The sequence below is a fragment of the Tasmannia lanceolata genome, unplaced genomic scaffold (genome assembly GCF_043159265.1).
Source record: "Tasmannia lanceolata isolate RefF3 unplaced genomic scaffold, GAP_Taslan_0.1 ptg000037l, whole genome shotgun sequence".
Lineage (NCBI taxonomy): Eukaryota > Viridiplantae > Streptophyta > Magnoliopsida > Canellales > Winteraceae > Tasmannia > Tasmannia lanceolata.
The window spans coordinates 50,956,731-50,969,410 of NW_027518714.1; the positions used below are offsets into that span (position 1 = coordinate 50,956,731).

Below are 12,680 nucleotides of genomic sequence, written 5' to 3' on the forward strand. Positions count from 1 at the left end.
ATGGACAACAGTTAAGCATATCTTTTAGTACCTCAGAAGAACTAAACATTATTATTTAGTATATGGAGGAGACGAATTAGTCGTTTATGGACATACCAATTCTGATTTTCAGTCAGATGTCGACGACATTAAATTGTCATCAGGTTTTGTCTTCACCTTAGCTAATAGAGCAGTTTCATGGAGGAGTTGTAAGCAAGACACCACGACGGACTCCACGATTGAGGCCGAATACATCGCTACGAGTGATGCGGCGAAGGAGGCGGTATGGTTGTGGAAGTTTATAGACGAACTTAGCATCGTGCCCTCTGTTGAGAGACCTATTATGTTGTATTGTGATAACGACGGGGCAATCGCTCAAGCAAAGGAACTAAGGTCTCATCAGAAGTCAAAGCACCTCCTTCAGAAATATCATGTGATACGAGAGATTATTGATAGAGGGGATCTGACCATAGCTAAAGTAGCTTCAGTGGACAAAGTGGCAGATCCTTTGACCAAGTCCCTTACTCAAAAGATATTTGAAAAACATTTGGAGGGAATGGGTCTAAGATACATGCATGACTGGCTTTGAGGGCAAGTGGGAGATTGTTAGAGCATATGCCCTAAAAAGCCAGTAGAATGACATTAATTAATTAATAAAGGTTTATTTCATGACATGAATGGGTATTTACATTTATGAATGTGTGTGTGATGTGCTTATTTTATTGACACATGTTCGTCCTTAGGTAGCATTATAGAAATGCCATGCTCAAAGGATTCACATATCCAAGAGAGCAAGGAGATATGGCATCTCGGTTCTATGTAAGCTTTAATAGTTCCTACTTGGAAAAGAGACTGGACATCTCTTTCTGTATACAACTAGCACCGGTCTTTCCTCAATTTCTCAACCTCTTTAGCAAGTTCTTTCTCCTTTCCTACTGTAGTGGGAGATAGAAGACACTTCTCTTCAGAATGTTGCTTATCTTTGGAATCACCAATATGTGCTACTACGGCCAGGATAGGAACAAGGGTCACGGGAGGGTATTTTGGATTACAGAGTCTTCAGAGGCCACTGACTTCTCATTATCTTTGCCTTTTGGATGAGTCATTTCTTTATTCCAAGTCAACATCATTTCCCACATTTCAATTAAGGATTGCTCATCAATCTCAGTTAGTGTGGCCATCTAGGTTGAGGAGGAATAGATGAAGTAAAGTGGTGACTTAGTCTCAAAGGTTAATGAGATCCAATAGGTTTAGAAACAAAGGCTCTTTTGGTGTCGACAATAGACGAGTGACTAAGACTCCTGTCATGGAAATGACAAACACCAGTTTTAGTACGAGGTAATCACATGGCAATGTTATACGCAAGCTAAAACAAGAGATAATACAAACACATCTCTCCCTTGGGTATGAACCAGCAGCATAACAATTGTAAGAAGGGTTGTGGTAAGGTAAACGCATAATTTATCAATAACCCTAAAGGATAGCAATCACACTCAAAATGTTTCATATAAACTCTGGTAGCATGACAGCCTTACAAAGGGTCGTGGTAAGGTAAACTCATGGTTTATCATTAATACTGGGGGATAGTGGTCACACTTAGAATGTTTCAGGTAAAATTCGGCAGCATGACGGCGTTACAAAGGGATCCCCACAGCCCAACATAAGGGTATACCAATGGGAACACAGTAATATAGGACTCTCAACAAGGATACTTGCACTCAAATAATGGAGGCAAGATAAGCACACAATCGGTAAATGGAATATGGTCACAGAAGTGATGTAATCCAATGAGGGACTGACCATGAATGATGACATTTGGCGATGGGCCAAATTTGCGATCAAAAGATTGAGGGATAGGTCATGGCCATGATAATGAGGATTAAAATCCATCGATCTGATCATGATCTCAATGGTGGATAGATTGATTGATTGAATTAGATAAGGAATCTGAACTAAGAAATAGGTCCTATATCTAGTAATCAATATATATATATATATATAATACATGTATATATATATATACATAAATACCCTAACCAGGAACACCATCCTTAATTCTAATCTAGCGAAGTCAGGGAGGTCTTAACTCATAACAGACTGATGAGTGTACTAAAAAACGAAGCGAGTAGCCGCATAAGGCGAACTACTCTTCGATACTACATGGGTCATGGACGAACTCTAACCTATGTTCACATGTACGTCCTATATGCATACATAATATAATAATATCAAATTATGGCCCACAATATAGGTCTCCATGTATCCCGAATGTCTAAGCAATATACAGAGTGGTGCATCATTGCCTAAAGGCTGCATGGCATTGGTAGTAGATCCCAAGCGGTGTCAAACAGGTCATTACTTCCTGTAGGCCTGGCTGGATCTACTGCGAGGCCGACTCAGATAAATATCAAGACCAAAAAAATAATGCCTTAAGTGAAGTGTGTAATGCCCTTGTTTTATTACCCACATATTTGTTGCCCTGGATTTCTAACGATAAGGTTCCCATTTTTCTTAATTTTGGCCCAAATTTCTTCAAAATTAATAATAATGGCACTTTTACAGAGTTGCAAGATTCAAAAGATCCCTAGTGGAGTCGCCAGCCTGTGGACCCCGATCTCGAGGTGCTGGGGCCTCTCGATCTCTACATGTGGTCGGAGAGCCCCGCTAAGGCTCTCTCAAAAATAGTGCCCTCGCAGCATGAGTTCATGGTATGCGATACCTCTTGATTTAGAGTATAACTTGGAACCAAGACGTACTGTGGGAGCCAGTTTTTCCCCGCGCTGCGTAGGATGGCAGGGGATCACCACATCGGGTTCTCAATGGAGTATTTGTTTGATCTGTGCTGCTTGCGAACTCGGGACTGTGGTCTTAACTTCGCAAGATAGAGAAACTTAGAGTCGCCACCTAGGTTAGGGCCTAGGACTTGTGCCTGTTCTTCCAATGAAATGAGTAGAGGTTCTTAAATTTCGTTGGAAGAACAGTAGCAAAAGGGGTTCTTTTGCTCTAGGCCTTTGAACCTTATATTTTGCTCTGTTTACTTAAAGCACGGTCCTTATAGATATCTGGGTAAGGGTTATGGTTACAATTGGGGAAGGTGTTAGGCACCCCTCTTGCCCGGATGAATCCAGTCTCTTAACTTAAATTGGCATTTTTCAAAAAATTCAAACCAAGATAACTTATGTTTTATCCTTTATTTAGATTATGCTTAATTTCAGGATGTAATTAAAATGAATACAAAAAGACCGAAACTAAGCGATAGTTATCACGATCGGTGTCTGTGGTACCCGATCCCGCGAGAAGGGCAGGGCGCGAGCCGCCGCGCCTTCTCTCTTGGTCTCTCGTATCCACGCGATTGGCGTGTGTTTTTAATTGTTGATTGTAATTCGTCTTTTATGAGAACTTGGGATTACTAAGGCAATCCTAATTCCACACGAAAGAGACTGACAGAGTCGCCACCTAGATGTGGGATCTAGGACCCATAATTAACCAGAAATCTAGACTCGCTACCTGGTTACGAGAATGGAAGGTATGGGGAGTTATCCACCACATGCACCATTCCTGTCCGATAATCGGTCTTCGATTCCAAAAGCTAACTCTTTTAAATTTATTTTAAATGGCTCATTCAACTCTATGTTAATGTGCGAACTAAGTGACATGCATCCTAAAATCTAATTTCAATGGGAATCCTAAATGTGTATCTTGATTTATTAATTTGTCTGGGTTCAATCTAAGTGAAAGTTCTCCTAGAATTCTAATTTCATGGAAAGCCCTAAATGATTTGATTAAGCATTTACAAGAAAATTAATATCCAAAACACCACAATTTGTTATGGTGCCGACTCGCGGGTGGTATGCCGTTGTGGTACCCTGATCCCGCGAGAGGGGTGTGGGGCGCGAGCCGCCGCTCTCTCTCTCTTGGTCTCTCGTATCCACGCGATTGGCGTGTGCATTTTATTATTGATTTGAATTAATCTTTCCTGTGAACTTGGGATCACTAAGGCAATCCGAATTCCACACGAAAGAGACTGACAGAGTCGCCACCTAGATGTGGGATCTAGGACCCGTAATTAACCAGAAATCTAGACTCGCTACCTGGTTACGAGAATGGAAGGTATGGGGAGTTATCCACCACATGCACCATTCTTGCCCGATAATCGGTCTTCGATTCCAAAAGCTAACTCTTTTAAATTTATTTTAAATGGCTCATTCAACTCTATGTTAATGTGCGAACTAAGTGACATGCATCCTATGATCTAATTTCAATGTGAATCCTAAATGTGTATCTTGATTTATTAATTTGTCTGGATTCAATCTAAGTGAAAGTTCTCCTAAAATTCTAATTTCATGGAAAGTCCTAAGTGATTTGATTAAGCATTTACAAGAAAATTAATATACAAAACACCACAATTTGTTTGTGGTGCCGACTCGCGGGTGGTATGCCATCAGACATCCAAGCTGCCTACGTACCCAAGCCTCACTGGGATCAGAGTCGACGTAGTTCGGTGCACCTAAGCTAAGTTACATATGCCTAACTCAACTAAGACACCGACCTAGACGGGATTGACTGTTTCAACAGTTTTAGGAGAAGTTATTTAATTCAAGTTGAAGATTTTATTATCTTAGGATTTCATCTAAGATGCTATATGATTCTCATCTAAATGCAAATGGTCCCTTAGACTAATGCAGGTTTGCCTTACATCCTAGTTTACTAGGCTTGTCCTAGGGAAAGATTGGGTGACTAGTGTAACTAGACCTATGGCACGGTTGCTATACATAGCAAACGTCCGTGATGAGGCTGGACTCCTAACTCTAGGACTCCCTAAAACCTAAGACTCCCTAAAACTTAGGACACGACACGGCACCGGTGTTCCTAAATTGGGCTCTAAGGGTCCTTACGACGGAAACCATAATCCAATGGTTCCGAGAGACACAAGATGAATCGAGATGATGAATAGTGTGAGGGAATGGGAAAGATAGAGAAAGGTGCGACTGAACTTGGGAGTGCCAAATTGCCTACGTACCCCGTGATGGGGATCAAGCCACACGTAGTTCCACTGGCGAGGTTGCTTGGATTTTGGAAGACAGAATTGGTATTTGTATCTGGAATCGGGTTTGCATTTGAGCATTGGACTTGAGATTCAGAAACATTGATCTAGCAATGGGATTTTGGAATTGGGAATTTGCATCAAAGAATTGAGCATATAGGAATCATCAAGGGTTTGAATTTTCGGAATTCAAAGTGGGCGGGCTTATGAGATTCGGCCAAATGGATTCAGACATGCGACTCGGATTGTGTTGGGATATTACTTGGTTGGATTGGGTTAATGGTTAGGGTCAAGTGAGTCGGGTCTAAGTTAGGAGCAAACCCGAGACTAGCCATGGTCTAACTAGGAGGAAGCAGGGTACAAACCAGGGTGCGGACCAGGGTGCACCAGGGTGCGAACCAGCAGGGAACCAGGGTGCGAACCAGCAGGGGAACCAGGGTGCAACCAGCAGGGAACCTGGGTGCAACCAGCAGCGAACCTGGGTGCGAACCAGCAGGGAACCAGGGTGCGAACCAGCAGGGGAACCAGGGTGCAACCAGGAGGGAACCTGGGTGCAACCAGCAGCGAACCTGGGTGCAACCAGGGTCTAACCAAAGTGCGAACCAGCAGGGAACCAGGGTGCGAACCAATATCGAACCAGGGTGCGAACCAGTAGGGAACCAGGGTGCAACCAGCAGGGAACGAGGGTGCAACCAGTAGGGAACCAGGGTGCAACCAGCAGGGGAACCAGGGTGCGAATCAGTAGGGAACCAGGATGCAACCAGCATCGAACCTGGGTGCAACCAGCAGCGAACCTGGGTGCAACCAGGGTCTAACCAGAGGCTAACCAGGGGGAAAACGGACCCTACATGCTTCCTAACATGGTTTTTCTTTTAAAGTAAAAGATATGCATGAAAACAGACCCTACATAGAATTGAAATAAATGCCTACCTCTTTGGAAACCCACTTTGTGTTTGATTTTTCTTTGATGTTAATTCCTTGAAGATGATTCCTTGCTTGATAATGACTGCTTTTGATATATATCACCCAACGTATAAAATTACCCGATCCGGCAAGGATGGCCGAACCCTTGAAGAGATGAGGGAGAGGGATGAATTTTCTAAGAGAGGGGTTCTTTTTTCTTCTCTCTTGGATGGTGGGATGAGAGGGTATTTATAGGAGAATGGGATAGGAGGTTAGGTGAGGTTAGGTGGTTTTGGATGGTTAGGATGAGAGGATGAGGTTAGGTAAGGCTAGGTGGGGTTAGGTAAGGTTAGGTGAGGTTAGGTGAGGTTAGGTGAGGTTTGGATGGTTAGGATGAGAGGAGAGGTTAGGTGAGGTTAGGTGAGGTTTGGATGGTTAGGATGAGAGGAGAGGTTAGGTGGTTTTGGATGGTTAGACCCAGGTCAAGATCTGCCATTGATCTAACGATTTACGGAAATCGGGTCTCGGAATGGAATCAGGGTCCGGGCTATGAAGTGACCCTAGCTTATTTTGTCCCGATTGATGATCCGTAAAGTCAGATCAAGATATTAATGACGTAAAACATATAAATCAATGATAGAGGGGGTTCTCACATGGATTTAACACACTAATTTATTTGTTGATTAAAACAAAACAAAATGGGGTGTCTACAGATGCCCCTCTTTGGTAGAGATGACGTAGTCATTGAATACCAAAGTTAAAAATGACAGAACCATTTTGCGTAGCTTTAATCGACAAAGGACTCTCTAGACACAACGCACCTTAACATAATGCAAAACCTTAGATGAAACCCTAGAACTTGAATAATAAAAAAACTCGATGCGGCGCCGTTCACAAACGGGCAATTAGAGAATGAGATATCATTTTCGAATGGATTCTGAAGGGAAAGGACAAAGATCGCTCTCAAACAGTTTTTAGAAGGAGATGAGACGCCGCTCACAAGCGGGTTCAACGAGGATAAGAAGCATTCCCAAATGGACTTGGATAATGAGGCACCGTTCACAAACGGCCTCAAGGAGGATAGAAAACCATTCACAGATGGACTCGAGAAATGAGGCACCGTTCACAAACGGGCTCAAGGAGAAGACAAGACCATTCACAAATGGACTCGAGAAATGAGGCACCGTTCACAAACGGGCTCAAGGAGAAGACAAGACCATTCACAAATGGACTCGAGAAATGAGGCACCGTTCACAAACGGGCTCAAGGAGGACGATACCATTCACAAATGGATTCGAGAAAAGAGGCACCATTCACAAACGGACTCAAGGATAAGACAAGACCATTCACAAATGGACTCGAGAAATGGGGCACCATTCACAAACGGGCTCAAGGAGAAGACGAGACCATTCACAAATGGACTCGAGAAATGAGGCACCGTTCACAAACGGGCTCAAGGAGAAGACGAGACCATTCACAAATGGATTCGAGAAATGAGGCACCGTTCACAAACGGGCTCAAGGAGAAGACAAGACCATTCACAAATGGACTCGAGAAATGAGGCACCGTTCACAAACGGGCTCAAGGAGGACGATACCATTCAAAAATGGATTCGAGAAAAGAGGCACCATTCACAAACGGACTCAAGGATAAGACAAGACCATTCACAAATGGACTCGAGAAATGGGGCACCATTCACAAACGGGCTCAAGGAGGACGATACCATTCACAAATGGATTCGAGAAAAGAGGCACCATTCACAAACGGACTCAAGGATAAGACAAGACCATTCACAAATGGACTCGAGAAATGGGGCACCATTCACAAACGGGCTCAAGGAGAAGACGAGACCATTCACAAATGGACTCGAGAAATGAGGCACCGTTCACAAACGGGCTCAAGGAGAAGACGAGACCATTCACAAATGGATTCGAGAAATGAGGCACCGTTCACAAACGGGTTCAAGGAGAAGACGAGACCATTCACAAATGGACTCGAGAAATGAGGCACCTTTCACAAGAGGGCTCAAAGAGGACATGAGACCATTCACAAATGGACTCAGAAAATGAGACACCGTTCACAAACGGGTTCAAGGAGAAGACGAGACCATTCACCAATGGACTAGAGAAATGAGGCACCATTCACAAACGGGCTCAAGGAGGACATGAGACCATTCACAAATGGACTCAAAAAATGAGACACCGTTCACAAACGGGTTCAAGAAGAAGACGAGACCATTCACAAATGGACTCGAGAAATGAGGCGGCCCCGTTCACAAACGGGCTCGAAGAATTTAGAGATTTTTTATGAACTTGAATTTGACGTAGGATTGGATTTTTTATTTTTTATTTAATTAAGGATTTGGATTTGATAATTTTTTTTTATTTTTGGAAAATGAGGTACCGTCCGCAAATGGGCTCAAGGAGAAGATGAGACCATTCACAAATGGCCTCGAGAAAAGAGGCACCGTTCACAAACGGGCTCAAAGAGGACATGAGACCATTCACAAATGGACTCAGAGAATGAGAAACCTGTTCACAAACGGTTTCAAGGAGAAGACGAGACCATTCACAAATGGACTCGAGAAATGATGCACCTTTCACAAAAGGGCTCAAAGAGGACATGAGATTTTTCATGAACTTGAATTTGACGTAAGATTGGATTTGTTTGAATCGGGGATTGGATTTGATGAATTTTTTTTATTTTTGAGAAATGAGGTACCGTCCGCAAACGGGCTTAAGGAAAAGACGAGACCATTCACAAATGGCCTCAAGAAAAGAGGCATCGTTCACAAACGGGCTCAAAGAATTTAGAGGTTTTCATGAATTTGAATTCGACGTAGAATTGGATTTTTTTTTAATTAAGGATTTGGATTTGATAAATTTTTTTTATTTTTGGAAAATGAGGTACCGTCCGCAAACGGGCTCAAGGAGAAGATGAGACCATTCACAAATGGCCTCGAGAAAAGAGGCACCGTTCACAAACGGGCTCAAAGAGGACATGAGACCATTCACAAATGGACTCAGAGAATGAGAAACCTGTTCACAAACGGGTTCAAGGAGAAGACGAGACCATTCACAAATGGACTCGAGAAATGATGCACCTTTCACAAAAGGGCTCAAAGAGGACATGAGATTTTTCATGAACTTGAATTTGACGTAAGATTGGATTTGTTTGAATCGGGGATTGGATTTGATGAATTTTTTTTATTTTTGAGAAATGAGGTACCGTCCGCAAACGGGCTTAAGGAAAAGACGAGACCATTCACAAATGGCCTCAAGAAAAGAGGCATCGTTCACAAACGGGCTCAAAGAATTTAGAGGTTTTCATGAATTTGAATTCGACGTAGAATTGGATTTTTTTTTAATTAAGGATTTGGATTTGATAATTTTTTTTTATTTTTGGAAAATGAGGTACCGTCCGCAAACGGGCTCAAGGAGAAGATGAGACCATTCACAAATGGCCTCGAGAAAAGAGGCACCGTTCACAAACGGGCTCAAAGAGGACATGAGACCATTCACAAATGGACTCAGAGAATGAGAAACCTGTTCACAAACGGGTTCAGGGAGAAGACGAGACCATTCACAAATGGACTCGAGAAATGAGGCACCTTTCACAAAAGGGCTCAAAGAGGACATGAGATTTTTCATGAACTTGAATTTGACGTAAGATTGGATTTGTTTGAATCAGGGATTGGATTTGATGAATTTTTATTTTTGGGAAATGAGGTACCGTCAGCAAACGGGCTCAAGGAGAAGATGAGACCATTCACAAATGGCCTCGAGAAAAGAGGCACCGTTCACAAACGGGCTCGAAGAATTTAGAGGTTTTCATGAATTTGAATTTGACGTAGAATTGGATTTGATGAATTTTGGATTTTTTTTTTTTTTTTTTTTTTTTTTTTTGAACTCAATGAAATCGGGGACATTATAGATCGCGCCCAGTAAAGACAGTGGAAACCAAGACTTTGACGAATGATGAGACGACCAACCTTATGAACGAAGAACCATTAGTAACAAGGATGGATTAGGAACACTTTTATGAAACTTCAACAAGATTTTTCTCAATGAGACTGTTGGTCTTGTCTTCTGGGGATTTTGATAACTGAAACCTTGAACAAGACATTTGAGATTGGTAATTTAGAACAATGGCTCTCTCGGATATAATCATGGAAAAGTGGGATTTGCCTCTTGACAGGTGTTTAGATAAACATTTCTTGACCAGGATAGTATTTAACAAACTGGAAGGAGATTCCGAATTTTAATGGTTCGTCTTTCTGAGAAATTGGCTCAAACACCATTGCATCTGGGGCTCTTCCAAGCTTAAGGTGCCTTCCTGGGGTATGATCTTTTTACGGAAGCTGGGCTTTCTGATGTTTCTACTTCTGAACTCTTCTGAGTTGATCTTCTTTGAAATGTAGCTGTTTGACTAGATTCTTGAACCCTTTCAGGTATAATTGCAGGGAGCTGCCTAGGCCGGGCCTCCTTCACCAAGACAGTTACATCATTTGGACATAGGAACGACAATTGACTCTTTCTAAAGAGAAAACTTAGATGAAAGGCACTACTCAAAGGATTGAGCAGCCCTGAAGGAGTGAACTTAGAATAATAAAGATTGACTGACTATACTGACAAACATAGTGATGCTTCTGACTTAGTTAATGTTTTGTTTGGTAAGTCTATCCTTTCAAGGAATAGTTTTTCAATTGGTAAACACCGGACTTCTTCCTCGAAACAGTAATGCCTCAAGAATTTAATTACGACCCCTAAGATTGCTTAGCTTCAATGCCCCCAGTTTTGAGGATATCACTTGAATTTGCTTGAACTTCAGTTGATCTTCAGTCTTGATACCGGCTGTTGCCTTCTTATACTGATTCTCTTACCGTGACCAAGTCACCTCTTCAGGGTTTTTAACTTGGCGGACCGCGCTAGCCTTAACTTTTGCCTGAACCACCTTTCTAGGTTTTCGATCCAGCAGGCTATCCCCTTAGCTTTTGCCTAAGCCGCCCTTTCGGGTTTTCAACTTAGCAGGGGAATGATCTTAAATTTTGCCTAGACCGCCCTTTCAGGTTTTCAGTCTAGCAGATCTTCAAACTCCGTTATTTTTCTTATTCATCATCATTTCATTTTTTTATTGTATCTCAGGACCTAGCTCATTAGTTCTGAACACCAGAAGGACTTTTATAGGTAGGATAGGGCTTTTCAAAGAATGGCTTAAGGCTCAACAAAGATTTCGACCGAACCTGTGAACAGGTCGCCTACATATCCCAAGGTAGGAATCAGGTCGTGTGTAGTTCAGGGCGAATGCCCCTAGTTTGAAGATAAATTGTTTGATTTTTTTTTTCCTTTTTTCTTTTCTTTCTGGAACAATTAACTTCTCTTCTTTTGGAACTTGTCCCTCTCTTCTTTTTTTTTGAAAGGATTGAATTTCTTTTCCTTTTTGAATCGACCGAACTCGGTTCAACCGAGTTGCCTACGTACCCCAGTATAGGGATCAGGTCTCGCGTAGTTCGGGGGAATGCCCCAAGTTTGATGGGTTTTCAAGAAAATTTGATTTAGGCTCGAAGGGTTTGCAAATCGGTATTCTTTTGACATTGGGTTTTGATTTTGGGATTTAATCGGCCAAAGGAGGCCTTTCGATGTTCAGATTGGGAATCGATCTAGGTTACTAGAGTCCCTCTGGTACTGATTATTTTTTTTTTCTCTTTTGTTTTTTTTTTTTTTTTCGCGGAGTTTGACGGCATTTCCAGGTAAGAGATAATGGATCTTCTTCTTTCAAGATTCTAATACGTGCTTTTGACTTTCATAGAGCGAAACTTGTTCTTTGACATCCTCCATCTATGGATTCGTACTCTCGATATCTGATGATCACTTTTCATTGTTTGCTCTTGAACTTTTCATCTTGAATTTGTTGGCTTTATGAATTTGAGAACCAAGGTCATTGATTGGAAATATGAAAGTTGTTTCCACTCTATGCCCCTTGTATAGCATATATCTTCTCACTTTCTTCATTTTCTTTGAGCTTTCCATCTATGTCTTGCCCCTGGTATCGGTTGTAGCTTTTCTAGACAATCTTTTTATTCTTGAAATAATTTTATCAATTCTTCACACTCTTTAGAGGGTAATGTATTTTCAATCGGCATTCACTGAATCAAAGTTTCAGTGCCAGTGTTTATCATTTCAATTTCATCTTTGAAAGGTTGGGATTGGCGCTCCTCCTCTCGTTCAAGTAATTGCTGTGACTCAAGTGGAGTTTCGTCAATTTTGTCCTCATTTGAGGAGGGAGTCTTATTTTAAGATCAGAAGCACACTTAAGAACAGACACAAGTGAACTTTTTGGAACTGACTGAAATTTTATTTAAAGAAAAGCTATTACATCAGACGACCTATCCTGAACATGCTCACGATTCACAACTCTAAATAAGAAAGAGAAACAGAAGATAACTTGCCTGGACTAGGCATTGACCTTTAACTGTAAGACCGGACTCAACAATTATACTGACCATGATGACTGACTCAACATAAAATAGTAAGTGACTAAAACTTTAACTGCTGCAACTGTTTGGCGTTGAAGGCTCGGCGAAGGCTGGTTCGTTCTGAACATCATCATGGCTGATACTTTCAATTTTGGACAATGATGACTGATTCGCATAGGGAAATGCCCCTAGCTCAATGATTCTGAGAGTGAACTCTGAAGGACTTAGCAAAATAATCTTGAAAAAGGTAGCCCCTAGAGGAGGAACAGACCAGGGGTA

The 12,680-nt window shown here is 41.9% G+C and overlaps 1 long non-coding RNA gene across 1 annotated transcript; it reads right to left on the reverse strand.

Moving 5' to 3' along the window:
- Nucleotides 1-625: 625 nt before the first annotated feature.
- Nucleotides 626-6,257, reverse strand: LOC143861349 (uncharacterized). Its single transcript, XR_013239953.1, has 2 exons — nt 5,954-6,257; nt 626-1,280 (listed from the first exon to the last, which is right to left on the reverse strand). It is a non-coding gene; the product is annotated as an uncharacterized LOC143861349 (long non-coding RNA).
- Between the last annotated feature and the right edge of the window lie 6,423 nt (nt 6,258-12,680).